This window comes from Asparagus officinalis, chromosome 7 (assembly GCF_001876935.1).
Source record: "Asparagus officinalis chromosome 7, Aspof.V1, whole genome shotgun sequence".
In the NCBI taxonomy this organism is placed as follows: domain Eukaryota; kingdom Viridiplantae; phylum Streptophyta; class Magnoliopsida; order Asparagales; family Asparagaceae; genus Asparagus; species Asparagus officinalis.
Window position 1 is genome coordinate 93,881,499 of NC_033800.1, and position 9,413 is coordinate 93,890,911.

Here is a 9,413-nt window from a genome sequence, read left to right on the forward strand (position 1 = left end):
ACTCAGAAAGAGCCGGGAAGTGGTGAAATAAGAAGGAAGGAGTATGTTTGTTTTAAACAAGGAAAATCTTCAAGAATCACGGATGTTGGAAATAAAAGACGTCGAGGAGGCTTAGCAGAGGATTGTCATGCCAAAATTGTAGTTTTAAAATCAAACTCCGGAAAATACATTGTTACTGTTTTTAATGAGGAGCACAGCCACCCTCTATCAACACCATCAAAGGTTCATCTTTTAAGGTCCTACCGTAACGTTTCAGCCGCAACAAAGTCTTTAAGTAAACAATTCTCCATGGTGAATATGCCTCAGCATCAACAATTTAGTTTTCTTGGAGTACAAACTGGAGGTATAGAAAATATTGGGTGCACTCAAAGAGATTTGTATAATCATGAAAGGGATATACGTGTTGATATGAAGGGGCATGATGATGAAATATTTTATGAGTATTTAAAATTGGAACAAGGAAAGAATCACTCGTTTACTTTTCAAATTGAGGCCGATGAGGAACAAAAAATTAATCGTTGTTTTTGGTCCGATGCAACTTCAAGGCGGGCTTACAATTTTTTCGGTGATATTGTAATCTTTGATACCACTTATAACACTAATCGATATGGCCTAATATTTGCACCAATAATAGGGGTTAACAATCATGGTCAGACAATTCTTTTTGCTTGTGGATTTTTTAAATCATGAGAGCGTTAATGATTTTGTATGGTTATTTAATCAATTTTTGGCAAGTATGCCTGGTGGTGCCCCGAAGATGATTATTACCGATCAAGATCTAGCTATGACCAAGGCATTCCCTCTTGTTCTTCCAAATAATTTTCATAGGTAATATAGTTTGTATACATTGTCTTTCTTCCAAATAATATTTATATACATTGTCTATTTTTTAACACTTTAGAAATTTCTTTTGACAGGTATTGTAGTTGGCATATATTAATGTATACATTGTCTATTTTTTAACACTTTAGAAATTTCTTTTGACAGGTATTGTAGTTGGCATATATTAATGAAGTTTTCTGAGAAAATTGATGCAGTGAAGTATAGTATTTATAAGAGTGAGTTTTCGGCTTGCATTTGGAAATCGGAGACTCCTGAAGAATTTGATTTACAATGAGAAAGTCTGATTAAGGAGAGTGGGTTAGAAGAAAACAAATGGTTGTAAGACCAATATGAACTTCGGTCAAGATGGATTCCAGCATATGTTAATCACGTATTCTCAGTTGACATGTCAAGTAGTCAACGAGCAGAAAGTGGATATGTATTTTTTAAGAAATTTGTTTCGAAGAATAATTCATTGGTGGATTTCATGATTCAGTTTGGTCGGGGACTAGTGCGCCAACGTCATGAGGAGTTGATGACCGATCACAAAGATATAATTGAGAAACCTAAACTTAGAAAAAATCATGACTTTTTGGAGCAAATGGTTGATATTTACACGAATGAGATGTATTACAAGTTTGAGGCTGAAGTGTGTGACAACTTTAACAACAAGTTGCAATGTGTTAGGGAAACCGACAATCACTGTGTGTATCAAATTCAAAGAAAGAAGCTTGCAGCAAGTAAAGTCTGCGAAATCGTTTGTGACAAGGACTTGGATTTGGTTTCTTGTAGTTGTAAAAAGTTCGAAAGCGTCGGAATCCTATGTACGCACATTATCTCATATTTGATGAAGTTTGATGCTGAAATATTGCCCGATAAATACATCTTAAAGAGGTGGACTAAGTCTGCAAAATCAGGGACGTGGTTGATAATAAAGGCATGCAGATAACCTCTGACAATTCTTATCTTTTAACGCAGAGTCAATTTATCCAATCATCTTTGGATTTAGTTGACAAGTCTCTCGTATGTGAAGAAACAAGGACGATGTTTACCGATGGTTTGCGAAGCATTAATGAGCAAATAAGTCAATTTCTTAGTAGCCGCATGGTTGTAATGAGCTTCACCGAAAAATGTAATTCAATAGGTAGTAATATAATAGGTGATGGTGATGGTACTAGTGCGCACGGTTCTTGTACTTTTCAAAATAGTTTCAATGAACCCAATCAAGTGCGAGCAAAGAGGTGCGGCAAAAGGTTGAAAGGAGGAAAAGAGAGAACAATGGCTAGAGTCAAAAATAAAAGAGAGACGTTGTCACGGGTGTGGTAAAGTAGGCCAATCACATGATAAACGAAATTGTCCGGCACTCACAAATCCGTAAGTAATAATTCTTCTATTCTTTTTGTTGTCTTATTTTTCACATTCTAGTATCCCTCTTGATGTATTTATATATTTTTTAATATAATGTAGGTCTTCTACATGCGTTGATGTGAATTTGCAAGAGGGTAATGAGATATCAAGTGAAGATGAGGGTTATGTAAATCTTTTTGAATGAACTCGAGGAGTGGTGCAGAAATCTGTTTTAACAAGAAGTAAGCCCATTTATAGTTTAGCTGAACTATGTGTTTTATAATGCCTGAACTATGTGTTTTATAGTGACTTATTTTATCATGTTCTAGGAATTCGTTAATGAAGGGTACAATCTCCTGGACACAAACTTAAATATTTTGTAATAACATGTTTCAACCCCTGGACAAATTAACTCAGCTTTGAGTCTTTTTGCATATATATAATATACTATAAATAGTGATTCTTGCCCTATTTCTGTAGTAAAAAAAAGACAGTTAGGCATCTTGATGATATAGAGAAATTTAAATTAGCCCTTTTGTGTCACTTCACATATATACTTGAATTCGCTATTATGCCCTCTCATTGACAGTAAATTTGTGAAGTGAGAAACTTCAAATCCATTGTTGATCCAATTTTAAAGTTATATAGACAGTTATTTTGTGAAGTGAAAAACTTTAGATCTATGGCTGGTCCAATTTTAATGCAAATCAAATGCATGCAGATGCATACTGCTACTTATTTACATATATGACAACTTGTGGTAAAATGTATTCATTGTATAATTACTGTATAGGGTTCAAGTATACAGAAGCTGTTATGGGCAGAGAGAAGTGGTTGAAAAGTTGTTGATGGAAACTTCAAAATGTGGGGTTGCCTTTCAAAAAGTTTAGTTACCTATTGTTGTTGGTTGTTTCAAAATGTTGATTATTGTAAGGATTGTAAGGACTATTTTGAGTTATTTGCACTTGGGATTATTGTAAGGATTGTAAGGACTATTTTCAAAATATTTTAAAATGTTCAGTCTTTGTTTATTGTGATGTATGCTGCACTTGGGAAGATTTGTTTTAAAGAAAGCACTAGAAAATGTTCAGTCTTTGTTTATTGTGATGTATGCTGCACTTGGGAAGATTTGTTTTAAAGAAAGCACTAGAATTTGGACATGCTGTTGTGGTTGTGATGTATGCTGCACTTGGGAAGATTTGTTTTAAAGAAAGCACTAGAATTTGGACATGCTGTTGTGGTTGTTATAAATAAAATTGACAGGCCATCAGCTCATCCAGACTTTGTGATCAATTCCATATTTGAACTGTTTATCGAATTAAATGCAACAGATAAACAGGTAAATATTTTAAGATTAACCTATTCTCTCATCAATAGACTGCACCTCAGGTTCTGTTCCATGAACCTTTTTGCTACCATAACATATTTCGCTCAAAACTGAACACATGAAAGGTCAAAATAACTCAAAATTGAGTGCATTATGATCAAAGGAACACATAATTTCATTCCAACACAAAAAGCAAAAAGACTTGTTTCATTCCAACACATGAAAGGTCAAAAGAACACATAATTTTATTCCAACACAAATGACTAACAGACTTGTTTCATTCCAACACATCAAGGCGTGAACTATTACAAAATACCGATTCCACAACACATAATTTCCTCACTTACAAAGTCTTGTTTCATTCTAACACATAGTGTTACATCACATAATTTCTTTTATGGCCAGACAAAAAGACAACAAAAAAGCTATAACAGTTAGCCATTTCCACAATACTTTTTCACGTACAACAACCAAGTCACGTGCCACTGGTGGGGCAATGTTGAGTGGTATTTGTTCAACTAATGAAATCTTGCACCATCCCAAAAACGAGCCGTACTTTTGCCTTTTACACGAGTAGTAAATTCTACCATGGTTATTGTTCTTGTTCGACTTCGTTATCTTCACATCCGCTAATTCACCACACTCGCATTGTTTCAATATGAATTTAATATCCACTTCAACACATGATTACCTTCCACAGTTGATGATGAAGCCATTTCAATCTGCCAAATTTGAATAATTTAACATGAACATGTGCTGGAAAGAGACATAGGAAAAATTTATAATTCAAGTGTAACAAAAAATCACTATCCAAAAACATTATCTGCTGAATGACAAAAATTGCTTTTTGTGCTAAATGACAATAATCAAAGTATGTTAAATCAAAGTAGTTACACAAGAATGGGCAAGTGCTTTTGTACTACATTAACAGAAGTTTCTCCAGTTGTTAAATCAAAGTAGTTACACAAGAATGGGCAAGTGCTTTTGTACTACATTAACAGAAGTTTCTCCAGTTTATCATTAAGCACTTGAGTAATGAATAAGGCAAGTGCTTTTGTACTACATTAACAGAAGTTTCTCCAGTTTATCATTAAGCACTTGAGTAATGAATAAACTTTTTGACAATAAATCAAGTTTCTGTTAATGACAATAATCAAAGTCTGTTCTTGACTCCATTAACAGAAGTTTCTCCGGTTATGGGCAAGTACTTAATGACAAAAAGCAATCCCTACTCCAAGGTTTCAGCACATAAATTCCTATAATTTCTACACATAAATTACTATAATTTCTACATAATTTCCTATAATTTCTACACAATCAGTAAGTTTTGTCTTGTTAGATTATTTTAGTATGTTCGCATTGGTTTTGTTATTTTAAAGAGCCATGTATTTTGATTTTGATATTTAAGCAATTATTCATATTGTTAAGTTTAGAGTTGAGTTACTAATTATACAGTTATTTTATTACATTGGTTATTATTCTTTTATAACTAATATAAAAGATTATTCTAAATAGCAATTGTGAGTATGTATAGTATTTATTCATGGTTTGTTTATAGTGTATTTGCATATTTGTTGTTTGGTTGCTTCGTTTTTGATATGTATTATTTTGTCATTGTGAAAATATACATTGCATACACGTGATATTTTTCAGTATTTATTTTATGGTATTTCTAGTTTTTTACGTCTTTTATTGTGTTATTAGTTGTTGTTCATTCTCTATTCATTATTTTCGTTTTACTTGTGTTGTGTTTTACTTTCTCATTATTTTTATATTTACTATTCTCTTTTTCATTATAGTGTATTCACGTAGATTATTATATTTACGATGTATATTTTTATTGATTTATAGTCATTGATTATTTCTAGTATCAACTGTGTAACCATGTTTATCTAAAATATATCGATGTTTTTATTATAAAGAATTATATTCTTCTTATGTTTTCATTTGCTTATATACCTATTTTACCTTTCATAGTTTTTGTTTTTATATATTATACTTCTTTATCTAGTGGTATGTTTGTGAGTTTCAGTATTGTTAGTAAACATTTATGTTCAGTGTATTCTACGATCTTGTATGAGTTAATTTATTGGAGTTCTATGCTGTCAATTTGTTCGTTACTTATATGAATGCATTGAGCTTTATTATGTTTTCTCGTCAGAATTGTATTTTTATTATTTTAACACGTATTGTTTTATATCGTGCTACTCTTCCATTTTGTTTTTTTCATTTTTGTATTGTCGTAGATCATATTATGTCAATATCGTTGTATTCTTATATTTTCTTGATTAAGTGTTGCTATTTTTCGGTGTAAGGGTGTGGTGTTATGACTTTATAGTTGTGTATACGGTTGTTACCATGTGTGCGTTGTTTAGTTTTGATTTTCGTGATTTACATATTGTGTTTTAGTTACGTATATAGTCATAATATTTTTGTAGTTGGCGTGTTTTTTGTGTTATTACATAATTTTGGTCACATTGTACTTTTCATGTATGTGTATTTTGTTATCGTTATTGTTTGGTTATTTATCAAGTTATATGTTTTCTTGTATGTGTTTTATGTTATTTTTAATTTAAATTATTAGTTTAACTGTGTTATTCGAGATGTTATTTGGGATTATGTTATTATTTAGTTACAGCTTTTGCATATTGTCGACGTTTTGTTTATTAGTTGTTTTTTCTCTTTTGTTGGATTGCGTATATTTTACTTTAATAAGTGAATTCTTTTGCTTGTTCACTAACTATTTTAATTGTTGTTGTATTATACCTAGTTATTCATGTTCCTTAGTATTTCATTTTTATGCGTCCTATTATTTTACGCTTACGAATGTGTTTTCGTTATCTGCTATTCGTTGCATGAACATGTTAAATTCTTGTTCTATATGTAAAATGTCACATCTTATATCTTACCTTGCATTGTTATTGTTTTACATTCTCCTCTGCATATGGATATAATTCCATATCTCCGTCCTTGTGTTTTTGTACATTACTTTTATATTAATTCTGAGAACGGAATTTGTTTTAAGGGGGTAGAATGTAATGACCATAAATTATGATACTAGTTGAAATAAATTTTTTAGTATTTTAAAATATTTAATTATGATTTTTAAAAGAGTATTTGTATTTTTCTTGAATTTCTACAATTTTCTATGATTTAAAGTCTAAGTTTTATATTTATTTAAATGATATTAATATTTACAAATTAATTTTATGCGGTGAAAGTTTATGGAATTTATGTGTTGCGTTATCGATGCTGTTACATGTCATTTTGAATAATATGTTATATTATTTTTATTATTACGTATATTTTCATATAATACGTTGTATTATTAATTACGTACTATTTGTATAATTTACTGTATTATTTCTATTGTTACATATTATCTGTTGTATCAGTATAACTTGTACGTTTTACTATGTATATAATTATCCCATAATTGTTTGATTTTAAATATAAGTAAATATATTTTATTTATTAATTATTCTCGTTTAATTGTACAATATGGGTATATTTCGACTATTTCGTATCAACTGTTGTATTAGCACAATATGTACTTTTTTATTTGTAGATAATTATTCTGTAATTAGTTTAAATTTTAAATACCTATAATTATTTATTTTAAATATTTTTGGTTTTAAAAACCCTAATTTTCCTTTAGATATATATATTGTGTGTGTTTATGGGTTTCTCTCTCTCCCTCTCTTCTTCACGAAACCGCCGCCACCCCTCTCTCTCTCCATCTCTCTTCTCGGTCATCTACATCTCTCTCTCGTCTGACACCCCCAACGCGACGATCCACCTGAAACGCCACCACACCAACCCGAGGCAACCCAATGTGCCTCGCCACCCTCGTGGCGCCGCCTGAACCCGCCTCCACGACCCTCCTCCCCGCTTGTCCAGATCTGAGCGCGGCTCCCCTCTTCCATCGTCCTCCACACCGACAGCGCCCCTCCGACCAGCCTCCGAACCGACGCCTGTCCCTCGTTTCTCCTCTTCTCTTCCTCGACAACGAACCCAACAACACGCCACCAACCACCGATCTTCTCGCGTGCTCCACCTCAGACCACCACTCACACCTGCCCCACTGCGATCCAGTGCCGCCGACCGCCTGAACCCCGACTCGCCATTCCCTCAGCCCTGATCGTCGTCGCTCCCTCCTTCGTCTAGCCGCTCGAGATCCCTCGCGCAGTCTATCCTCATCACCGCCCCAGTCCCCTCCCTCCCCTCCAGCGGTCAGCCCGTGACGTCCGAGCTCTTCCATCTCCAGCCACCCAAATCTCCTCACCCGCAGCAACACGACGCGTACAGCCGCCTTGTGACTTCGCCCCTGTAGCTCCGACAGCACCACCCCCGTATCCCTCCTCTCTGTCCTCCGCTGACCGTCGAAAGCCGCCTTCACCCTCTGACGACCAGCGTCTAGCCCCTCCTTCGGCACCTCCCTAGCCTCGTCGAGAGCTCCAGCCATCCCACATCAGATCCACATCGTCCCTTTTTCAGATCCGCCGTAGTCTCGTCGATTCGTTCGACAATACCCCGAGGCAAGATCTCGCCTCTCCTTATTGTCGTTTTAATATTTTTATGTGTAGATTAGTTTGTGTTATAATTAATTGCATGGGTTATTTGGTGAATAATATTGATTTATATCATAGTTGTGTAATAAATAGTATTTTTGAAATAATGATAATAAAGTTAAAGAAATTATTTTGATCACGGAATCAATTTGGAGAATTTATAATAATTAAAAAAGATTTTATTTTAAGAAAAGATTATTTTAGAATAATTATTATAAATTAAAAGAATTTATTTCCGTAGTGGAATTATTTTTGGATAATTATATGAATTAAAAGAATTTATTTGAGAACGGATCACTTAGAAAAATTATAATAATTTAAAAGGAATTATTTTCGGCAAAATAATTATATTTTTGGTAATTATGATGATTTAAAGAAATTTATTTGTAAAAAAATAATTATCTATTTTGGATTTAAGTAATTTATGATTTTGTATGAATAGTTTAGAAGGCTGGATAACAAGATATTGATGAAACCGGACTGCATGTATGCTTTTACTGTTTACGATCATATTTCACGTTTTACATTTATTTAATGTATTTAACATGTTTGTTATGTATTATCCATGTTGTGTTTGAGAACCCATAGTAGTTCATGATTTAGTGGCCTCGTGTGTCATGAACAGACTTAGTGACATGTGTGAGTGTGTTGACTGAGTTTAGGTGGTGAACCCGAGTTTCAATGTGGATTATGTTTGACTTAGAAAATACAAGAGAGTTGGGATGGGAAAGTCCATGTTCATGTGATCGGATAAGGCTGTTGATGTATCTTCCAGGCTCGTGCCAGTGAATTCGTGTAGTCACTAGGGTTGGTTTGTTGGGCTAAAGTGAATTCGTGTAGTCACTTTAGTCAGTGAATTTGTGTAGTCACCCGAGTTCTGCTTGAGTTCGGACTAGGCCGAAATCGGATTGCGTGTAGTCCTCTGACCGATTTGTGTAGCGGTATTGGATGCGCGTAGAGGATTTGTGAACAGTCGGTTATCCGGTGATATGAATGTTGACTTTATGTGAGATGTGGACCAGTGAGTTTTAGGATGACTAGTTACATGACCTCGTTGCTTGGCTAGGTATGGATTACTGTGAGATGTAGGACATTTGTATTTCTTTCATATATCGATAGGGGTTAATATTTAATTATCTACAATTTAAGACATATGGTATATACATGAGAGTTTTCTTGTTTGGATTATTTCGCTCGACGTACTACGTCTCTTGTTGTAGATTTTAGGTATTAATTCCATCTATTGTATGCCCCTGTTACTTGGATGATTAGACTGATCGCTAGCTACATGATCTCGTTACCTGATCGATTTTGCATGCTTTATGTTATCATGATTTAGTAGTGTT

The 9,413-nt window shown here is 33.7% G+C and overlaps 1 long non-coding RNA gene across 2 annotated transcripts in view; it reads left to right on the forward strand.

The window, feature by feature from the left end:
• Window positions 1-3,200, forward strand: part of LOC109850712 — a 4,293-nt gene extending 1,093 nt beyond the window's left edge. Inside the window, exons 2-5 of one of the 2 annotated variants that reach the window (XR_002249510.1) lie at window positions 1-828; window positions 988-2,196; window positions 2,290-2,411; window positions 2,963-3,200. The exon at window positions 1-828 is cut by the window's left edge and continues 179 nt beyond it. This is a non-coding gene — a long non-coding RNA (uncharacterized LOC109850712). The remainder of the gene's footprint in view (window positions 829-987; window positions 2,197-2,289; window positions 2,412-2,962) is intronic. The other variant, XR_002249511.1, reaches the window with a different exon arrangement.